The sequence below is a fragment of the Cavia porcellus genome, unplaced genomic scaffold (assembly GCF_034190915.1).
Source record: "Cavia porcellus strain 051 isolate PalLab524CR breed Dunkin Hartley unplaced genomic scaffold, mCavPor4.1 scaffold_13, whole genome shotgun sequence".
Taxonomy (NCBI): Eukaryota; Metazoa; Chordata; class Mammalia; order Rodentia; family Caviidae; genus Cavia; species Cavia porcellus.
Window position 1 is genome coordinate 75,985,863 of NW_026947496.1, and position 14,808 is coordinate 76,000,670.

A 14,808-nucleotide genomic window follows, 5' to 3' on the forward strand; every position below is an offset into this window, starting at 1 on the left:
AACACACACCCATTCAATGCGCACCACCCCGCGATGTTTTTCAGAATCCTATCCTACATTGCCACTGCATGTTCCCTGACCTCCCCATGCTGACCACACCGTGGTGCTTTTCTCCATCCTACATTGCCACTCACTGCCTATCCTAATTCAGACCCTCCGATTCACACCACCCCGTGATGTTTTTCCCACTCCTAGTAGTGAATGTACTGTAACACACACCAATACAATGCGCACCACCCCGTGATGTTTTTCTCACTCCTAGTAGTGAATGTAATGTAACACACACCCATACGATGCGCACCACCCCGTGATGTTTTTCTCACTCCTACTAGTGAATGTAATGTAACACACACCCATACGATGCCCACCACCCCGTGATGTTTTTCTCACTCCTACTAGTGAATGTAATGTAACACACACCCATACAATGCGCACCACCCCGTGATGTTTTTCTCACTCCTACTAGTGAATGTAATGTAACACACACCCATACAATGCACACCACCCCGTGATGTTTTTCTCACTCCTAATAGTGAATGTAATGTAACACACACCCATACAATGCGCACCACCCCGTGATGTTTTTCTCACTCCTACTAGTGAATGTAATGTAACACACACCCATACGATGCGCACCACCCCGTGATGTTTTTCTCACTCCTACTAGTGAATGTAATGTAACACACACTCATAAGATGCGCACCACCCCGTGATGTTTTTCTCACTCCTACTAGTGAATCTAACGTAACACACACCCATACGATGCGCACCACCCCGTGATGTTTTTCTCACTCCTACTAGTGAATGTAATGTAACACACACCCATACGATGCGCACCACCCCGTGATGTTTTTCTCACTCCTACTAGTGAATGTAATGTAACACACACCCATACGATGCGCACCACCCCGTGATGTTTTTCTCACTCCTACTAGTGAATGTAATGTAACACACACCCATACGATGCGCACCACCCCGTGATGTTTTTCTCACTCCTACTAGTGAATGTAATGTAACACACACCCATACGATGCGCACCACCCCGTGATGTTTTTCTCACTCCTACTAGTGAATCTAACGTAACACACACCCATACGATGCGCACCACCCCGTGATGTTTTTCTCACTCCTACTAGTGAATCTAACGTAACACACACCCATACGATGCGCACCACCCCGTGATGTTTTTCTCACTCCTACTAGTGAATGTAATGTAACACACACCCATACGATGCGCACCAGCCCGTGATGTTTTTCTCACTCCTACTAGTGAATCTAACGTAACACACACCCATACGATGCGCACCACCCCGTGATGTTTTTCTCACTCCTACTAGTGAATGTAATGTAACACACACCCATACGATGCGCACCACCCCGTGATGTTTTTCTCACTCCTACTAGTGAATGTAATGTAACACACACCCATACGATGCGCACCACCCCGTGATTTTTTTCTCACTCCTACTAGTGAATGTAATGTAACACACACCCATACGATGCGCACCACCCCGTGATGTTTTTCTCACTCCTACTAGTGAATGTAATGTAACACACACCCATACGATGCGCACCACCCCGTGATGTTTTTCTCACTCCTACTAGTGAATGTAATGTAACACACACCCATACGATGCGCACCAACCCGTGATGTTTTTCTCACTCTTACTAGTGAATGTAATGTAACACACACCCATACGATGCGCACCACCCCGTGATGTTTTTCTCACTCCTACTAGTGAATGTAATGTAACACACACCCATACGATGCGCACCACCCCGTGATGTTTTTCTCACTCCTACTAGTGAATCTAATGTAACACACACCCATCCAATGCGCACCAACCCACGATGTTTTTCAGAATCCTATCCTACATTGCCACTGCATGTTCCCTGACCTCCCCATGCTGACCACCCCGTGGTGCTTTTCTCCATCCTATATTGCCACTCACTGCCTATCCTAATTCAGTCCCTCCGATTCACACCACCCCGTGATGTTTTTCTCACTCCTAGTAGTGAATGTTATGTAACACACACCCATACAATGCGCACCACCCCGTGATGTTTTTCTCACTCCTAGTAGTGAATGTAATGTAACACACACCCATACAATGCGCACCACCCCGTGATGTTTTTCTCACTCCTACTAGTGAATCTAATGTAACATACACCCATCCAATGCGCACCACCCCGCGATGTTTTTCAGAATCCTATCCTACATTGCCACTGCATGTTCCCTGACCTCCCCATGCTGACCACACCGTGGTGCTTTTCTCCATCCTACATTGCCACTCACTGCCTATCCTAATTCAGACCCTCCGATTCACACCACCCCGTGATGTTTTTCCCACTCCTAGTAGTGAATGTACTGTAACACACACCAATACAATGCGCACCACCCCGTGATGTTTTTCTCACTCCTAGTAGTGAATGTAATGTAACACACACCCATACGATGCGCACCACCCCGTGATGTTTTTCTCACTCCTACTAGTGAATGTAATGTAACACACACCCATACGATGCGCACCACCCCGTGATGTTTTTCTCACTCCTACTAGTGAATGTAATGTAACACACACTCATAAGATGCGCACCACCCCGTGATGTTTTTCTCACTCCTACTAGTGAATCTAACGTAACACACACCTATACGATGCGCACCACCCCGTGATGTTTTTCTCACTCCTACTAGTGAATGTAATGTAACACACACCCATACGATGCGCACAACCCCGTGATGTTTTTCTCACTCCTACTAGTGAATGTAATGTAACACACACCCATACGATGCGCACCACCCCGTGATGTTTTTCTCACTCCTACTAGTGAATGTAATGTAACACACACCCATACGATGCGCACCACCCCGTGATGTTTTTCTCACTCCTACTAGTGAATGTAATGTAACACACACCCATACGATGCGCACCACCCCGTGATGTTTTTCTCACTCCTACTAGTGAATCTAACGTAACACACACCCATACGATGCGCACCACCCCGTGATGTTTTTCTCACTCCTACTAGTGAATCTAACGTAACACACACCCATACGATGCGCACCACCCCGTGATGTTTTTCTCACTCCTACTAGTGAATGTAATGTAACACACACCTATACGATGCGCACCAGCCCGTGATGTTTTTCTCACTCCTACTAGTGAATCTAACGTAACACACACCCATACGATGCGCACCACCCCGTGATGTTTTTCTCACTCCTACTAGTGAATGTAATGTAACACACACCCATACGATGCGCACCACCCCGTGATGTTTTTCTCACTCCTACTAGTGAATGTAATGTAACACACACCCATACGATGCGCACCACCCCGTGATTTTTTTCTCACTCCTACTAGTGAATGTAATGTAACACACACCCATACGATGCGCACCACCCCGTGATGTTTTTCTCACTCCTACTAGTGAATGTAATGTAACACACACCCATACGATGCGCACCACCCCGTGATGTTTTTCTCACTCCTACTAGTGAATGTAATGTAACACACACCCATACGATGCGCACCAACCCGTGATGTTTTTCTCACTCTTACTAGTGAATGTAATGTAACACACACCCATACGATGCGCACCACCCCGTGATGTTTTTCTCACTCCTACTAGTGAATGTAATGTAACACACACCCATACGATGCGCACCACCCCGTGATGTTTTTCTCACTCCTACTAGTGAATCTAATGTAACACACACCCATCCAATGCGCACCAACCCACGATGTTTTTCAGAATCCTATCATACATTGCCACTGCATGTTCCCTGACCTCCCCATGCTGACCACCCCGTGGTGCTTTTCTCCATCCTACATTGCCACTCACTGCCTATCCTAATTCAGTCCCTCCGATTCACACCACCCCGTGATGTTTTTCTCACTCCTAGTAGTGAATGTTATGTAACACACACCCATACAATGCGCACCACCCCGTGATGTTTTTCTCACTCCTAGTAGTGAATGTAATGTAACACACACCCATACAATGCGCACCACCCCGTGATGTTTTTCTCACTCCTACTAGTGAATCTAATGTAACATACACCCATCCAATGCGCACCACCCCGCGATGTTTTTCAGAATCCTATCCTACATTGCCACTGCATGTTCCCTGACCTCCCCATGCTGACCACACCGTGGTGCTTTTCTCCATCCTACATTGCCACTCACTGCCTATCCTAATTCAGACCCTCTGATTCACAACACCCCGTGATGTTTTTCTCACTCCTAGTAGTGAATGTACCGTAACACACACCCATACAATGCGCACCACCCCGTGATGTTTTTCTCACTCCTACTAGTGAATGTAATGTAACACACACCCTTACGATGCGCACCACCCCGTGATGTTTTTCTCACTCCTACTAGTGAATGTAATGTAACACACACCCATACGATGCGCACCACACCGTGATGTTTTTCTCACTCCTACTAGTGAATGTAATGTAACACACACCCATACGATGCGCACCACCCCGTGATGTTTTTCTCACTCCTACTAGTGAATGTAATGTAACACACACCCATACGATGCGCACCACCACGTGATGTTTTTCTCACTCCTACTAGTGAATGTAATGTAACACACACCCAAACGATGCGCACCACCCCGTGATGTTTTTCTCACTCCTACTAGTGAATCTAACATAACACACACCCATACGATGCGCACCACCCCGTGATGTTTTTCTCACTCCTACTAGTGAATGTAATGTAACACACACCCATACGATGCGAACCACCCCGTGATGTTTTTCTCACTCCTACCAGTGAATGTAATGTAACACACACCCATACGATGCGCACCACCCCGTGATGTTTTTCTCACTCCTACTAGTGAATGTAATGTAACACACACCCATACGATGCGCACCACACCGTGATGTTTTTCTCACTCCTACTAGTGAATGTAATGTAACACACACCCATACAATGCGCACCAACTCGCGATGTTTTTCAGAATCCTATCCTACATTGCCACTGCATGTTCCCTGACCTCCCCATGCTGACCACCCCGTGGTGCTTTTCTCCATCCTACATTGCGACTCACTGCCTATCCTAATTCAGTCCCTCCGATTCACACCACCCCGTGATGTTTTTCTCACTCCTAGTAGTGAATGTAATGTAACACACACCCATACGATGCGCACCAACCCGTGATGTTTTTCTCACTCCTACTAGTGAATGTAATGTAACACACACCCATACGATGCCCACCACCCCGTGATGTTTTTCTCACTCCTACTAGTGAATGTAATGTAACACACACCCATACAATGCGCACCACCCCGTGATGTTTTTCTCACTCCTAATAGTGAATGTAATGTAACACACACCCATACAATGCACACCACCCCGTGATGTTTTTCTCACTCCTAATAGTGAATGTAATGTAACACACACCCATACGATGCGCACCACCCCGTGATGTTTTTCTCACTCCTACTAGTGAATGTAATGTAACACACACCCATACGATGCGCACCACCCCGTGATGTTTTTCTCACTCCTACTAGTGAATGTAATGTAACACACACCCATAGGATGCGCACCACCCCGTGATGTTTTTCTCACTCCTACTAGTGAATCTAACGTAACACACACCCATACGATGCGCACCACCCCGTGATGTTTTTCTCACTCCTACTAGTGAATGTAATGTAACACAGACCCATACGATGCGCACCACCCCGTGATGTTTTTCTCACTCCTACTAGTGAATGTAATGTAACACACACCCATACAATGCACACCACCCCGTGATGTTTTTCTCACTCCTAATAGTGAATGTAATGTAACACACACCCATACAATGCGCACCACCACGTGATGTTTTTCTCACTCCTACTAGTGAATGTAATGTAACACACACCCATACGATGCGCACCACCCCGTGATGTTTTTCTCACTCCTACTAGTGAATGTAATGTAACACACACCCATACAATGCGCACCACCACGTGATGTTTTTCTCACTCCTACTAGTGAATCTAACGTAACACAAACCCATACGATGCGCACCACCCCGTGATGTTTTTCTCACTCCTACTAGTGAATGTAATGTAACACACACCCATACGATGCGCACCACCCCGTGATGTTTTTCTCACTCCTACTAGTGAATCTAACGTAACACACACCCATACGATGCGAACCACCCCGTGATGTTTTTCTCACTCCTACTAGTGTATGTAATGTAACACACACCCATACGATGCGCACCACCCCGTGATGTTTTTCTCACTCCTACTAGTGAATGTAATGTAACACACACCCATACGATGCGCACCACCCCGTGATGTTTTTCTCACTCCTACTAGTGAATGTAATGTAACACACACCCATACGATGCCCACCACCCCGTGATGTTTTTCTCACTCCTACTAGTGAATCTAATGTAACACACACCCATTCAATGCGCACCACCCCGCGATGTTTTTCAGAATCCTATCCTACATTGCCACTGCATGTTCCCTGACCTCCCCATGCTGACCACACCGTGGTGCTTTTCTCCATCCTACATTGCCACTCACTGCCTATCCTAATTCAGACCCTCCGATTCACACCACCCCGTGATGTTTTTCTCACTCCTAGTAGTGAATGTACTGTAACACACACCAATACAATGCGCACCACCCCGTGATGTTTTTCTCACTCCTACTAGTGAATGTAATGTAACACACACCCATACGATGCGCACCACCCCGTGATGTTTTTCTCACTCCTACTAGTGAATGTAATGTAACACACACCCATACGATGCCCACCACCCCGTGATGTTTTTCTCACTCCTACTAGTGAATGTAATGTAACACACACCCATACAATGCGCACCACCCCGTGATGTTTTTCTCACTCCTACTAGTGAATGTAATGTAACACACACCCATACAATGCACACCACCCCGTGATGTTTTTCTCACTCCTAATAGTGAATGTAATGTAACACACACCCATACAATGCGCACCACCCCGTGATGTTTTTCTCACTCCTACTAGTGAATGTAATGTAACACACACCCATACGATGCGCACCACCCCGTGATGTTTTTTTCACTCCTACTAGTGAATGTAATGTAACACACACTCATAAGATGCGCACCACCCCGTGATGTTTTTCTCACTCCTACTAGTGAATCTAACGTAACACACACCCATACGATGCGCACCACCCCGTGATGTTTTTCTCACTCCTACTAGTGAATGTAATGTAACACACACCCATACGATGCGCACCACCCCGTGATGTTTTTCTCACTCCTACTAGTGAATGTAATGTAACACACACCCATACGATGCGCACCACCCCGTGATGTTTTTCTCACTCCTACTAGTGAATGTAATGTAACACACACCCTTACGATGCGCACCACCCCGTGATGTTTTTCTCACTCCTACTAGTGAATGTAATGTAACACACACCCATACGATGCGCACCACCCCGTGATGTTTTTCTCACTCCTACTAGTGAATCTAACGTAACACACACCCATACGATGCGCACCACCCCGTGATGTTTTTCTCACTCCTACTAGTGAATCTAACGTAACACACACCCATACGATGCGCACCACCCCGTGATGTTTTTCTCACTCCTACTAGTGAATGTAATGTAACACACACCCATACAATGCGCACCACCCCGTGATGTTTTTCTCACTCCTACTAGTGAATCTAACGTAACACACACCCATACGATGCGAACCACCCCGTGATGTTTTTCTCACTCCTACTAGTGAATGTAATGTAACACACACCCATACGATGCGCACCACCCCGTGATGTTTTTCTCACTCCTACTAGTGAATGTAATGTAACACACACCCATACGATGCGCACCACCCCGTGATTTTTTTCTCACTCCTACTAGTTAATGTAATGTAACACACACCCATACGATGCGCACCACCCCGTGATGTTTTTCTCACTCCTACTAGTGAATGTAATGTAACACACACCCATACGATGCGCACCACCTCGTGATGTTTTTCTCACTCCTACTAGTGAATGTAATGTAACACACACCCATACGATGCGCACCACCCCGTGATGTTTTTCTCACTCCTACTAGTGAATGTAATGTAACACACACCCATACGATGCGCACCACCCCGTGATGTTTTTCTCACTCCTACTAGTGAATGTAATGTAACACACACCCATATGATGCGCACCACCCCGTGATGTTTTTCTCACTCCTACTAGTGAATCTAATGTAACACACACCCATCTAATGCGCACCAACCCACGATGTTTTTCAGAATCCTATCCTACATTGCCACTGCATGTTCCCTGACCTCCCCATGCTGACCACCCCGTGGTGCTTTTCTCCATCCTACATTGCCACTCACTGCCTATCCTAATTCAGTCCCTCCGATTCACACCACCCCGTGATGTTTTTCTCACTCCTAGTAGTGAATGTTATGTAACACACACCCATACAATGCGCACCACCCCGTGATGTTTTTCTCACTCCTACTAGTGAATGTAATGTAACACACACCCATACAATGCGCACCACCCCGTGATGTTTTTCTCACTCCTACTAGTGAATCTAATGTAACATACACCCATCCAATGCGCACCACCCCGCGATGTTTTTCAGAATCCTATCCTACATTGCCACTGCATGTTCCCTGACCTCCCCATGCTGACCACACCGTGGTGCTTTTCTCCATCCTACATTGCCACTCACTGCCTATCCTAATTCAGACCCTATGATTCACACCACCCCGTGATGTTTTTCTCACTCCTAGTAGTGAATGTACCGTAACACACACCCATACAATGCGCACCACCCCGTGATGTTTTTCTCACTCCTACTAGTGAATGTAATGTAACACACACCCATACGATGCGCACCACCCCGTGATGTTTTTCTCACTCCTACTAGTGAATGTAATGTAACACACACCCATACGATGCGCACCACCCCGTGATGTTTTTCTCACTCCTACTAGTGAATGTAATGTAACACACACCCATACGATGCGCACCACCCCGTGATGTTTTTCTCACTCCTACTAGTGAATGTAATGTAACACACACCCAAACGATGCGCACCACCCCGTGATGTTTTTCTCACTCCTACTAGTGAATCTAACATAACACACACCCATACGATGCGCACCACCCCGTGATGTTTTTCTCACTCCTACTAGTGAATGTAATGTAACACACACCCATACGATGCGAACCACCCCGTGATGTTTTTCTCACTCCTACCAGTGAATGTAATGTAACACACACCCATACGATGCGCACCACCCCGTGATGTTTTTCTCACTCCTACTAGTGAATGTAATGTAACACACACCCATACGATGCGCACCACAACGTGATGTTTTTCTCACTCCTACTAGTGAATGTAATGTAACACACACCCATACAATGCGCACCAACCCGCGATGTTTTTCAGAATCCTATCCTACATTGCCACTGCATGTTCCCTGACCTCCCCATGCTGACCACCCCGTGGTGCTTTTCTCCATCCTACATTGCGACTCACTGCCTATCCTAATTCAGTCCCTCCGATTCACACCACCCCGTGATGTTTTTCTCACTCCTAGTAGTGAATGTAATGTAACACACACCCATACGATGCGCACCACCCCGTGATGTTTTTCTCACTCCTACTAGTGAATGTAATGTAACACACACCCATACGATGCCCACCACCCCGTGATGTTTTTCTCACTCCTACTAGTGAATGTAATGTAACACACACCCATACGATGCGCACCACCCCGTGATGTTTTTCTCACTCCTACTAGTGAATGTAATGTAACACACACCCAAACGATGCGCACCACCCCGTGATGTTTTTCTCACTCCTACTAGTGAATCTAATGTAACACACACCCATACGATGCGCACCACCCCGTGATGTTTTTCTCACTCCTACTAGTGAATGTAATGTAACACACACCCATACGATGCGAACCACCCCGTGATGTTTTTCTCACTCCTACCAGTGAATGTAATGTAACACACACCCATACGATGCGCACCACCCCGTGATGTTTTTCTCACTCCTACTAGTGAATGTAATGTAACACACACCCATACGATGCGCACCACACCGTGATGTTTTTCTCACTCCTACTAGTGAATGTAATGTAACACACACCCATACGATGCGAACCACCCCGTGATGTTTTTCTCACTCCTACCAGTGAATGTAATGTAACACACACCCATACGATGCGCACCACCCCGTGATGTTTTTCTCACTCCTACTAGTGAATGTAATGTAACACACACCCATACGATGCGCACCACCCCGTGATGTTTTTCTCACTCCTACTAGTGAATCTAACGTAACACACACCCATACGATGCGAACCACCCCGTGATGTTTTTCTCACTCCTACTAGTGTATGTAATGTAACACACACCCATACGATGCGCACCACCCCGTGATGTTTTTCTCACTCCTACTAGTGAATGTAATGTAACACACACCCATACGATGCGCACCACCCCGTGATGTTTTTCTCACTCCTACTAGTGAATGTAATGTAACACACACCCATACGATGCCCACCACCCCGTGATGTTTTTCTCACTCCTACTAGTGAATCTAATGTAACACACACCCATTCAATGCGCACCACCCCGCGATGTTTTTCAGAATCCTATCCTACATTGCCACTGCATGTTCCCTGACCTCCCCATGCTGACCACACCGTGGTGCTTTTCTCCATCCTACATTGCCACTCACTGCCTATCCTAATTCAGACCCTCCGATTCACACCACCCCGTGATGTTTTTCTCACTCCTAGTAGTGAATGTACTGTAACACACACCAATACAATGCGCACCACCCCGTGATGTTTTTCTCACTCCTAGTAGTGAATGTAATGTAACACACACCCATACGATGCGCACCACCCCGTGATGTTTTTCTCACTCCTACTAGTGAATGTAATGTAACACACACCCATACGATGCCCACCACCCCGTGATGTTTTTCTCACTCCTACTAGTGAATGTAATGTAACACACACCCATACAATGCGCACCACCCCGTGATGTTTTTCTCACTCCTACTAGTGAATGTAATGTAACACACACCAATACAATGCACACCACCCCGTGATGTTTTTCTCACTCCTAATAGTGAATGTAATGTAACACACACCCATACAATGCGCACCACCCCGTGATGTTTTTCTCACTCCTACTAGTGAATGTAATGTAACACACACCCATACGATGCGCACCACCCCGTGATGTTTTTTTCACTCCTACTAGTGAATGTAATGTAACACACACTCATAAGATGCGCACCACCCCGTGATGTTTTTCTCACTCCTACTAGTGAATCTAACGTAACACACACCCATACGATGCGCACCACCCCGTGATGTTTTTCTCACTCCTACTAGTGAATGTAATGTAACACACACCCATACGATGCGCACCACCCCGTGATGTTTTTCTCACTCCTACTAGTGAATGTAATGTAACACACACCCATACGATGCGCACCACCCCGTGATGTTTTTCTCACTCCTACTAGTGAATGTAATGTAACACACACCCATACAATGCGCACCAACCCGCGATGTTTTTCAGAATCCTATCCTACATTGCCACTGCATGTTCCCTGACCTCCCCATGCTGACCACCCCGTGGTGCTTTTCTCCATCCTACATTGCGACTCACTGCCTATCCTAATTCAGTCCCTCCGATTCACACCACCCCGTGATGTTTTTCTCACTCCTAGTAGTGAATGTAATGTAACACACACCCATACGATGCGCACAACCCCGTGATGTTTTTCTCACTCCTACTAGTGAATGTAATGTAACACACACCCATACGATGCCCACCACCCCGTGATGTTTTTCTCACTCCTACTAGTGAATGTAATGTAACACACACCCATACAATGCGCACCACCCCGTGATGTTTTTCTCACTCCTAATAGTGAATGTAATGTAACACACACCCATACAATGCACACCACCCCGTGATGTTTTTCTCACTCCTAATAGTGAATGTAATGTAACACACACCCATACGATGCGCACCACCCCGTGATGTTTTTCTCACTCCTACTAGTGAATGTAATGTAACACACACCCATACGATGCGCACCACCCCGTGATGTTTTTCTCACTCCTACTAGTGAATGTAATGTAACACACACCCATAAGATGCGCACCACCCCGTGATGTTTTTCTCACTCCTACTAGTGAATGTAACGTAACACACACCCATACGATGCGCACCACCCCGTGATGTTTTTCTCACTCCTACTAGTGAATGTAATGTAACACAGACCCATACGATGCGCACCACCCCGTGATGTTTTTCTCACTCCTACTAGTGAATGTAATGTAACACACACCCATACGATGCGCACCACCCCGTGATGTTTTTCTCACTCCTACTAGTGAATGTAATGTAACACACACCTTTACGATGCGCACCACCCCGTGATATTTTTCTCACTCCTACTAGTGAATGTAATGTAACACACACCCATACGATGCGCACCACCCCGTGATGTTTTTCTCACTCCTACTAGTGAATCTAACGTAACACACACCCATACGATGCGCACCACCCCGTGATGTTTTTCTCACTCCTACTAGTGAATCTAACGTAACACACACCCATACGATGCGCACCACCCCGTGATGTTTTTCTCACTCCTACTAGTGAATGTAATGTAACACACACCCATACGATGCGCACCACCCCGTGATGTTTTTCTCACTCCTACTAGTGAATCTAACGTAACACACACCCATACGATGCGCACCACCCCGTGATGTTTTTCTCACTCCTACTAGTGAATGTAATGTAACACACACCCATACGATGCGCACCACCCCGTGATGTTTTTCTCACTCCTACTAGTGAATGTAATGTAACACACACCCATACGATGCGCACCACCCCGTGATTTTTTTCTCACTCCTACTAGTGAATGTAATGTAACACACACCCATACGATGCGCACCACACCGTGATGTTTTTCTCACTCCTACTAGTGAATGTAATGTAACACACACCCATACGATGCGCACCACCCCGTGATGTTTTTCTCACTCCTACTAGTGAATGTAATGTAACACACACCCATACGATGCGCACCACCCCGTGATGTTTTTCTCACTCCTACTAGTGAATGTAATGTAACACACACCCATACGATGCGCACCACCCCGTGATGTTTTTCTCACTCCTACTAGTGAATGTAATGTAACACACACCCATACGATGCGCACCACCCCGTGATGTTTTTCTCACTCCTACTAGTGAATCTAATGTAACACACACCCATCCAATGCGCACCAACCCACGATGTTTTTCAGAATCCTATCCTACATTGCCACTGCATGTTCCCTGACCTCCCCATGCTGACCACCCCGTGGTGCTTTTCTCCATCCTACATTGCCACTCACTGCCTATCCTAATTCAGTCCCTCCGATTCACACCACCCCGTGATGTTTTTCTCACTCCTAGTAGTGAATGTTATGTAACACACACCCATACGATGCGCACCACCCCGTGATGTTTTTCTCACTCCTACTAGTGAATGTAATGTAACACACACCCATACAATGCGCACCACCCCGTGATGTTTTTCTCACTCCTACTAGTGAATCTAATGTAACACACACCCATCCAATGCGCACCACCCCGCGATGTTTTTCAGAATCCTATCCTACATTGCCACTGCATGTTCCCTGACCTCCCCATGCTGACCACACCGTGGTGCTTTTCTCCATCCTACATTGCCACTCACTGCCTATCCTAATTCAGACCCTCTGATTCACACCACCCCGTGATGTTTTTCTCACTCCTAGTAGTGAATGTACCGTAACACACACCCATACAATGCGCACCACCCCGTGATGTTTTTCTCACTCCTACTAGTGAATGTAATGTAACACACACCCATACGATGCGCACCACCCCGTGATGTTTTTCTCACTCCTACTAGTGAATGTAATGTAACACACACCCATACGATGCGCACCACACCATGATGTTTTTCTCACTCCTACTAGTGAATGTAATGTAACACACACCCATACGATGCACACCACCCCGTGATGTTTTTCTCACTCCTACTAGTGAATGTAATGTAACACAACCCATACGATGCGCACCACCACGTGATGTTTTTCTCACTCCTACTAGTGAATGTAATGTAACACACACCCAAACGATGCGCACCACCCCGTGATGTTTTTCTCACTCCTACTAGTGAATCTAACATAACACACACCCATACGATGCGCACCACCCCGTGATGTTTTTCTCACTCCTACTAGTGAATGTAATGTAACACACACCCATACGATGCGCACCACCCCGTGATGTTTTTCTCACTCCTACTAGTGAATGTAATGTAACACACACCCATACAATGTGCACCACCCCGTGATGTTTTTCTCACTCCTAATAGTGAATGTAATGTAACACACACCCATACGATGCGCACCACCCCGTGATGTTTTTCTCACTCCTACTAGTGAATGTAATGTAACACACACCCATACGATGCGCACCACCCCGTGATGTTTTTCTCACTCCTACTAGTGAATGTAATGTAACACACACCCATACGATGCGCACCACCCCGTGATGTTTTTCTCACTCCTACTAGTGAATCTAACGTAACACACACCCATACGATGCGCACCACACAGTGATGTTTTTCTCACTCCTACTAGTGAATGTAATGTAACACACACCCATACGATGCGCACCACCCCGTGATGTTTTTCTCACTCCTACTAGTGAATGTAATGTAACACACACC